Genomic DNA, 9905 nt, shown 5'->3' on the forward strand with positions numbered 1-9905 from the left:
AGGAGAAATTGAAGTTAAGGCATGGGTCACCTTTAAGGAAATAAAGGTAAGAGTGTTCATCTTCCTTACCTTCTTGCACAAATTAAACAAAAAAAAAGGAAAGAGGAAGGAACTTGTCTAGGGCATTCGGCTATCTTGGAGGATAAATAAGGTAGGAGTTCATGTTATTTCTATTGATTTTTATGAGAATCTAGCTAGTAGTCAAGCTCTTATTGCAACCCATATGTTGATTTTTCTTTAGTTTTGGTGACAAATTGTGCATACGGTATTATGGGGTAAATGCAAAAAAGGATAGTGTTTTGATGTTTTGGATAGAAATATTAGAAAAGAGAAAATATGAGCTACCTAAATAGATATATGTGAATTTAAAAGATGGTATGAACAATGTGGAGTTTTGCTAGTTTAGGATTATTCGGCCAAGTGTTTATGTGGTGGAAATTAAGTGTTAAATGAAATGAAATTGATATTATATGGGGGTATGTATATTAGGCCATATGAGTAAATATGATTGGCATGATTTGTGTTTTGGAGATGTGTTGTGATGTTGATTATATGATTCAAAAATGAGGTATGTTAATGATGAAATATAATCGGCCATGGAAGTAGTTCATTTTGGAAGTATGATTCGTGGATGTTTTAGAATTGGTTTAAGTGTTTTCGTCATTAACATATATATATATAATGCCAAGGTATGCTCGAGGAATTGGTTAAGTACATTGTTGTTAAATGCTTGTTGTTTTGTATAATTGTTGCCTAGCTACTAAATGAACTTAGGATATTATGGATAAGTTCAAGAGTGACAAAATTGAAATGAAGTAGGCTTGTGCCGAATGAGTTTGCTGGCTAACGAAAATTGTTAAGTGCTTAGTTAATGTCCATATAAGTAAGTGAAGTTATGTTATAATAGAACTAAGTATGGCTAGTAAAGCCTATTTAGTTTTCTTGCTATGTTTGACCATAAATATGATACATATTTAAATCTATTGTTCTAGATATAGATTAAATGATATGTGATTGCCAAATGTGATTGTTAAGTGAATAACATTAGTTAAGTACTTAAGCAAATCTATTGTTTTACTTAAGCTTAAGCGCAAAGAGGACCAAAGTTGGATAAGGAAAGGGAAAAGTGATCGAATAGCCACGAGATCGTTCGACCACATCCGAGGTAAGTTTTAAGTGATTAAACGTTGAGTAAATTCAATCATAATAGGACATAATGAGTTGATTTAATAAGATATGATGTGGCCATGATATGTTTTAAACTCAAATGGTAAGTTCATAAGTGTTTGGACTTGGAAATTTAAGAGCAAATTGTAATAATTTGCTTGGACAGCAGCAGTAATGTGATTTTAGAAAATCACTATAAATTGTTGGTGTGGAATTATAGGCTGAATAAAAAATGTAATCAAAGCTTAGTTGGTCTAGTTTCTTATAAAAGAGACCGTGGAAGCAAAGAAATTTCCTATAAAGAGATATTTAACGTTGTGCGGAACAGTGTTGGAATGACTCCGAAATCCCCTGTTTTGTATTTGGAAAATCATTATAATTTGTAAAAAAATGGTTATAAGATAAGATTTATATGCTTAGACTCCTTAATGAGTCTAGTTTCAAATGGAATCAAATAGAACACATTATGAATTCTGTACAATGAAAAATTTGATTTGTAGCGAAGAGTGGTCAGATTAGTCAAACAGTGAAACAGGGGAAATTTTAAGAAAAATCTGGTATTGATTGGCCAAACCAAAAATTCTGAAAATTTCATGGATGGAAGATACATGAGTCTATATTCTGAGAAAATTAACGGCAAGTGATTTGGAGTCTTGTAGCTCCGGGTATAAATAATTTAGTGACCATTGCTCAGGAAAACAGCTCGTAGCGAATATGTGATTTTGTTGTAAACATGGATAAAAACTTGTTTTAGTTGCTCATAAGCTATTGATTGATCCCATACTTGAATTCTAAATTGTGATATTGTAAAATGATACATGAGTGTTAGATGGATCTTTGATATCAAAATTTGTGAAATTGTAAGTTTATGAGTATTCGAATATGAAATGATAGTATGGCGTGAAATTGAATTATTCGTTGGAAAATGATTGATGAAGATTCGGCCAAGACCAAGTCTGTACATAATAATATATGTGATAAGGCCTAATGGCCGATGTGATGAATGTGAAAATGTATATATATGTGATAAGTCCTAATGGCCGACGTGATGAATGTGAAAGTGTATACATATGTGATAAGGCCTAATGGCCGACGTGATGAATGTGAAAGTGTATATATATGTGATAAGGCCTAATGGCCGACGTGATGAATGTGAAAATGTATATATATGTGATAAGGCCTAATGGCCGATGTGATGAATGTGAAAATGTATATATATGTGATAAGGCCTAATGGCCGACGTGATGAATGTGAAAGTGTATATATATATATGTGGTAAAGCCGAATGGCTAATGTGAATGTTGTAACATGTGATCAAGTGTACATGAAACTTGGAAATATGTTCCGGGTGAGACCCGATGACTACGTGTGGAGATTATGTCTGGGTACGACCCGATGACTACGTGTGGAGATTATGTCTGGGTAAGACTTCGTAATAAGAATTGCTTATAAATATACGCAATGCGAAAGGTTAAACAGGTATGTACTCCAAGTTTATATATGATGCATACGAGAGCAATCTATGGGACTATTCCTATGATTATGTGACATCGGATTAGTGTGAGAGGTTATGTGAAATCATACGATATATCTATGTCACATGAGCTCACTTTTATGTGAGAGTTTATCTGCCTATTGTATATGATGAGATGTGCATTTTCGGTAAAGGGATGGTATGCTCGAAGGAAGAGTGAAATAAAAATACGAACAACTATGTTATAATTTGATTGTTATCTGTTGACACCGCTTAAAACTTACTAAGCATTGTAATGCTTACTCTGCTTACTCTGCTTCCTCGCCTTATAGGTCTCATTGCGGTTACTACTGCTCGGGGATCATCAAGAACTAGTCACACTATCACTATCCACCGCTTGGTACTGCTATGTTTTGGAATATCTTATGGCATGTATAGAATAGACTAGTAGTGAGAGGATATTTTGGTTAATGTATAGGATCGCCTTTTTGTTGTGGGTCATGGACCCTTTGGATTTGTATAATTTTGGATAGCCATGCGAAAATGGCTTATAAATGTTTTGAGCATAATGTTATAATCATTCGGTATGTATATGCTCATTAAGAGGCATGGAAATGTTTGGCAACGATCAGCCATTAGAATGGTTCATCATGATTATATTTTGGACTATATATGCAAAAGGGTTAGTTGAATCATCGAAACTATGTGTTAGATAAAGTATACCCTAAAAATAGATGCTGGCAGCAGCAGTGATGTGGATGTGAAAAATAACTAAAAATAGTAGGAATGGAATTAAATAGTCAATAAATTATGTAAATGAACCTTGATGAATCTACTTTCACATGGAAGAAACGAAACAGTCATATGAGTTATATGTTAAGAGACATTTAGGTTTTCGTGAAACAGGGCCAGAACGGTTTCTGGATTTCCTGTTCCGAATTTGGAAATTAATTGTAAATTAACCAGAGATAATTAGGAGTCATTACATATATGTATAGATTCCTCTTTGAGTCTAGTTTCTATAGAAACAAACGGAATCAGTATTGAAGCCCTGTACAGGGAGATATCCAGGTCGTAATGCATGAAGGTCAGTGTAGTCGCACTCTGTAACAGGGGAGACTTTAACTAATATACTGTACTAATTGGCCTGACCAAAAATTCTATAAAAAAATTTGTAGATGCATATATGAGTCTAGTTTCAGGGAAAAATTACGAAACTGGTTTTCGAGTTTTGGGAACTCAAGATATGATTTTTAAAGTGACAGTGACGCAGTTAGCCAACTGCCTGGAAAATTTTTAAAATGGACTGTGAAAGTGAATGGTTTAAGCCATTAACCCCTCGTGTCCGACTCCGGCAGCGGACTCGGGTACGGGGTGTTACAATGGCTGAGTGCCAAACGTATTTGCCTAAGGCTATGTGCCAATATATGGTTATTGACGACTCTGTGTCGATCACATTTACTTAGGGCTGGGTGACGGTTATGTTACTCTAGTTGATCGCTATGTGCCTAACATAATGCAGTTATCGATGGCTTTGTGCCACGTATTCTATTAAGTGGCTTTGCCACATTATCTGTTTCTGGTGGCTATGCGACAAATATCTATTCTGGTGGCTCTGCCACAATATATGTATCTGGTGACTCTGTCACAATATCTGTTCTGGCAGCCATGCTGCAAATTCTGTGGTTTGTAGCGGATGGATGGGTCGAGTTGTCTCCCCACATGGTGTAAGGTTGGTACGGGGGTGTATATGGCTGGATTGGTTTGGGATTGTATTCACATTCTAATTTTGATTAACTTACTTGATACTGATTCTGATTCTGTCACCTAATTCTGATTCTGATTTTGATTCTGATTCTGTCACCTGATTCTGATTCTGATTCTCATTTTGATTCTAGTTCTGATAATGTTTCTTATTCTGTAATGGGCTAAGGCCCATCTAGTACTGTCTGTTATAATGGGCTAAAGCCCAATTGATACTGAAACTGTAAGTAGGGCGGGGGCTAGACTTTTAATTCTTTTATATGACTGACTGTTCCTTTTATATAGTAGGGGATTTCACATTGAATTTTCGTAAACTCACCCCGTTTATTAACCTTTCAGGTAATTTCCAGCCTTAGACGGATCGGAGCTGCGAGGGGCTCGGAGGAAGCCACACACACTGTTTATGTTACAGTTTTGATTATTACTTTTAAATGTTTTTATGTGGGTTGTAGTAAAACTGTTGTAATTTTCTAGATTTCAAATTTGGAATTTTATTTATTGTTCTTATAATTGCTAGTATTAGAACACGGTTTTCTAAAGCAAGTACTGTTGTTCAAAACATCACGTATCCACAATTGTTTTTAAATTAAGCTTCCGCAACTACCAAGATTTTTACAAAGTTGTTAAGAATGTTATTCAGCTGAGGTTTTCTAACAAGGTTTGAAAAGGGTATAAGTTTTTAATTATTAAGAAGGGTTTTTAATGGAAACATGGTTTTCGAAAAACACTTCAATGTGACACGCCAGATTCGAGCCAAACTTCCAGGCCGGGTTTAGGGTGTTACACCTCACCCCCTAACCAACCAGATGAGGATATGCCACGGGGTATTACACTGGTGAGAATCGATAAAGCCCCTGTAGATAAGCTTAGAAAGTATGGGGCCGAGGAATTAAGAACTAAAGTTGATGATGATGCTGAAAGAGCCGAGTTCTGGCTCGAAAATACTACACGGGTGCTAGATGATTTGTCATGTTCACCCGAGGAATGTTTGAAGTGTGCTATGTCCCTTTTGAAGGACACTGGATACAATTGGTAGAAGAACGTGTCCTCGGTAGTGCCGAAGGAAAATATTACTTGGGATTTCTTCCAAGCAGAGTTTAGGAAGAAATATATTAGCCAACGGTTTTTGGACTCGAAGCGAAAGGAGTTCCTGGAACTCAAACAAGGGAACAAGACTGTAGTAGAATACAAGAGAGAGTTCATATGACTAAGTCAGTATGTAATTGAATGGGTCCAAACTGAATCGAAAATGTGTAAACACTTCGAGGAAGGTCTGAATAAGGATATCAAGTTGTTGATTGGGATATTGGAAATACGGGAGTTTGCCGCATTGGCCGATCGAGCCAAGAAGGCCAAGGAACATAATAATGTAAGAAAATAAGCTAAGAGAGAGGCTCGAGTTTTGAGCAAGAGGTCTAGTGGTAAAACACTCTTGTTCTCCATGAAGAAAGCCAGGAGCCTGCATGAACGCTCCACTTCGTCAGTGGGATATACGGGTAGATTGAGAAGCTCTAAACGACGAGGTCAAAAGTCTTCCACCCCGATGGTGACTAGTGTGGGGAGTGTAGATGATCAAAAATCGAAGTGTAAGAGTTGTACCAAATTTCACTTCGGAGAGTACCGAATAATGAGCGGCGCGTGTTTCAGATGTGGTTCTCTTGATCAGTTTCTCAGGGACTGCCAGAACGAGTCGAAAAAGAAGTAGAAATAGCTCCAAAGTTGAGTGCTCCTATTCTACAAGGTAGACCTCCGAGATACCCTGAGAGTGCTAGTGGCAGTCGAGTCGTGACTAAAGACATTGCAAAATCAAAGGTTCGAGCCCCGGTAAGAATGTATCCGATACATGCTTGAGAGGAAGCCGCTGTTCTTGATGTTATTACGGGTACTTTCTCTCTTTTTAATATAAGTGTTGTTGCTTTAATTGACCTGGGTTCGACGCATTCATATATCTGCATGAGATTGGTGTCTAGTATGAACATACCTGTTGAACATACGGAAGATATTATCAGGGTGTCGAACCCACTAGGCAGATGGAACAACGAAAAAATGTGCAAGTGTACACAATCACGACAAGTAATAAAGTGACAAGTAAATGTTGAGTTATCGTACCCACAGAGACTGTAAAAAAATTATTTATGAAATTAATTGTAAAACACTTTGGTGAATTAAAAATAATTTGGTTTTAGAAGATGGGCAAAAACTAATTAAAAACTAAGGAAATGATTTAAATAAAACAAAAGAGTTCTAGTGCACGATTTCAAATAAGATTTAATCAATGTAGCATACTTGTGTTGGATTAATTATATTTCTTGAACTCAGAATTATTAGACTCATGTTTATACTGTTACGAATAAATTCATAGTAACCCGGCAAATTGCTAACTTATGAACAAATTTACATACAAAAATCTATTCATCTCTTGACATATCTCTATGTCAATTCAACCAACTAAACAAATTCTAGCAAGCAAAACATGTTATTGCACATACATACTCATTAAATTGAACCAATCTCTTGCATATCCCTATGTAAATTCAAACGATTAATTAAATCTAATAAGCATAAAAAAGACTTTGTGAAGTAACAAGATATCCCTACCTTGAAACAATTTAATCACAATAATCTTGCAAGTTATGCAAGGCAATAATATCGCCAGATACACTGCTAATTGAACCTTCAGCTACCTAAGAAGAATAAACATGCACTGATTAAGTATTGTGTCAACTAATTACAATTGCAATCCATTTAAATAATTAATTCATTAGTTACCTCATAGTCGTAACGCAAGAATAACTTAGGCATGATTTTACTTAATCAAGCATCTTACCGAGGCTTATAACAGCATAAACATCATTTTAACAATTCAAGCAGACAGAATATAATCAACCCACAACAAACATAATTTAGGCTGAATCGATTAAAATAACCATTTCAATAGCATAAATATTCATAAACATGTTTGTCAAAACAACAACAAAAATTAAAGAGTTAGGGAACAATAAGCAAATTCGGTGTTTCTCCGTGGCTTGACTAGTTGCTCCGTTCTTCATTCTTTGTTGGCCTTGGCTATCTAGGTGGCTTATGAACACCTAATTACTACTCCAAATGGCCTATGAGAGCCTCTTTCTCAAGAGGATAAATCGGCACTTGAACAAGAGGGAAATGGGATGGAAAAATGAGAGAAAAGTGAGAGAGGGAATGAGAGAATGACGTGAAGTGAGGGATGCTTTGAATGATCAGCAAGGGGAGGCTTTTATAGCTGATTTTGGCTGCTAAAAATATCAAATTCCAGCAGCCAAATATCCCTCCCCTGGCAGGCCACACACATGGCAAAGTTGAGAGCTTCAACTTTGCTATTTTAAGCTTGGGGCAAATCTACAAAGCCATAATTTGAGGTGGGGTTTGAATGCAATTTGAAAGTATTTTGAGGGCCTTTTTGCAAGCATATTTAATCAGCTAAAATGCTGATTTGGTTCAGCATATGGACGGTTCTGGGCTGCCCATTTAGTGGCTGGTTTGGTTCACTTAATCTGGCTCGACCAGTGCGGTTCAATTGGACCCTTTCTCCATAATAATTAAAAATAATTTATTTAACCTAAATTGAACGGGGAATAAACTAAAATTAATTAAATTATGAATTAATACACATTTTTGGACCGTCTTAGGCTGGAAATTAAAGTGCCTCGATACTTCAACTTGCTTCTCGGTTTTGTGTTTTCAGCAGTGTCAGCCGAGCCAATTTTCACCCTTTGTGCGAATCTATCAAAAATAGTCAAAATTAATCAAAGTTAAGTATAAAATTAAATAAATTCACCATGTTCATATTTTTAACATGACTTAATTATTTTATAACATTGAATTATTTTTTGACAAGAATTTAACCGGATTTGCATGAATTTAAGAAAAATTGGGTATGAAAAAGTATATAACTTTTTGTGTTTCCACACCCCCAAGCTTAATTCATTGCTCGTCCCGAGTAATGCACAAATTTTGAAAAGAATTTGTCGAAAACACCTTTGAAAAGTTCCTTTAGAACAAAATTTTTCTCAAAATTATGATAGAAAATACTTATGCTTAAAAACAAGAAATCTAATAATTATGCTAACTTAAGTATACATATTATTCAAATTAAATTCAACAACTTATTATAATAGCAAAATTTTGACTAAATGCTTTTGTAACGAGACATGTTAACCCTTACCAATTTGATTTTTATTCCTTTATTCAAGACTAAGTTGCAATCTTTAAGCTTAACTTATGTCTTCATATGTTGATCGTAGCAATTTCTCTCCACTAATGTAGGTTGCATGAGGACTTTGAATTAATAGGTCTTTATCTAGGTTGTAACGTGGCTAGGCTAGGGGTAGGTAAAAGATGGATAAATTTGGTTTAAAAATCCTAGACTCAGCCTCAACTGAACCTTCGGATTTTTTACCTTCGATACACCAACTTGACTTTCATATGCTCTTTTGTACATCTCTTTCAAATGCATGTGCTCTCTCTATTTTTTTTTTTGATTAACACGAGCACTTACTTTGTGTACTGCAATTCTCGAGCAATTGATACTTCTTTTCAACTCCCCCAAACTTATTTTCAAAGTACATCTTGAATATTATTCAGTCTAGTGTTTGGGACAATTTTAAGATCATTAAGCGAAAAGCAATGGCTAATTATTGTAAGGGTCAAAATAAAATTAGGCCATATAGTCTCAAAGTTGGGTTTCAAAGGATAAAATTTTACTATGGTGGGCTTGAAAGGCTCAAACAGTCCAACAATAGTTGCCTAAAGCATTTCCAACGTTCCATGCTCCCTAGGATTTCGCCTCAAGAAACTACTAAGTCAATTCAAAAGACTTAAACTTTCATGCATACCTAACTCTCCTAAAGACTAAAAAATTTTATGGTATGAATTTGCACATGCTTTATTAAAAATACATTCATGTCATTATTAAGCTAACATAATAATTTATTGAAATAATAGAACTTTATTCATACTCAAATTGAGCATACTTAACAAAATTCAAATTTTTGAACAAAATATCCTAATCATAATTTAAAAGAAGAATTTTATTCTGAGTGGAAATAATTCAAATCTTCGGTCCCCCCAACTTAAAATGAACAATGTCCTCATTGTTTAAAGTGAACAGATACTATACACTAGGTAGGATTTTAGAAAAGAGGAGGTGAGTCAATTTGACTGCTTAAGTACCAAGCTCTTTCTAAATCCAATCCTAGACATGTATATATCTATTGCCACACTTTATACTTTGTGACTTGCTCACATTTTATTAGTGATTTCCCTCGCTTCTTTTATTATGCAAAAAACTAAAATAAAATAAAAGATTCCTAATTAAACTTAATCCTAAAATGACCTAAGAACAGAAATAAAATAAAGTCAAGATCCCCCATTTATTTATTTGCATACCCTTCTGAATTTGACTCATCTTTTATTCCATCATTATCGCCTTTGCATGAATCGCTTCGTTCCTTTTTTGATAATG

Source organism: Gossypium arboreum, chromosome 5, assembly GCF_025698485.1.
Source record: "Gossypium arboreum isolate Shixiya-1 chromosome 5, ASM2569848v2, whole genome shotgun sequence".
Classification (NCBI taxonomy): domain Eukaryota; kingdom Viridiplantae; phylum Streptophyta; class Magnoliopsida; order Malvales; family Malvaceae; genus Gossypium; species Gossypium arboreum.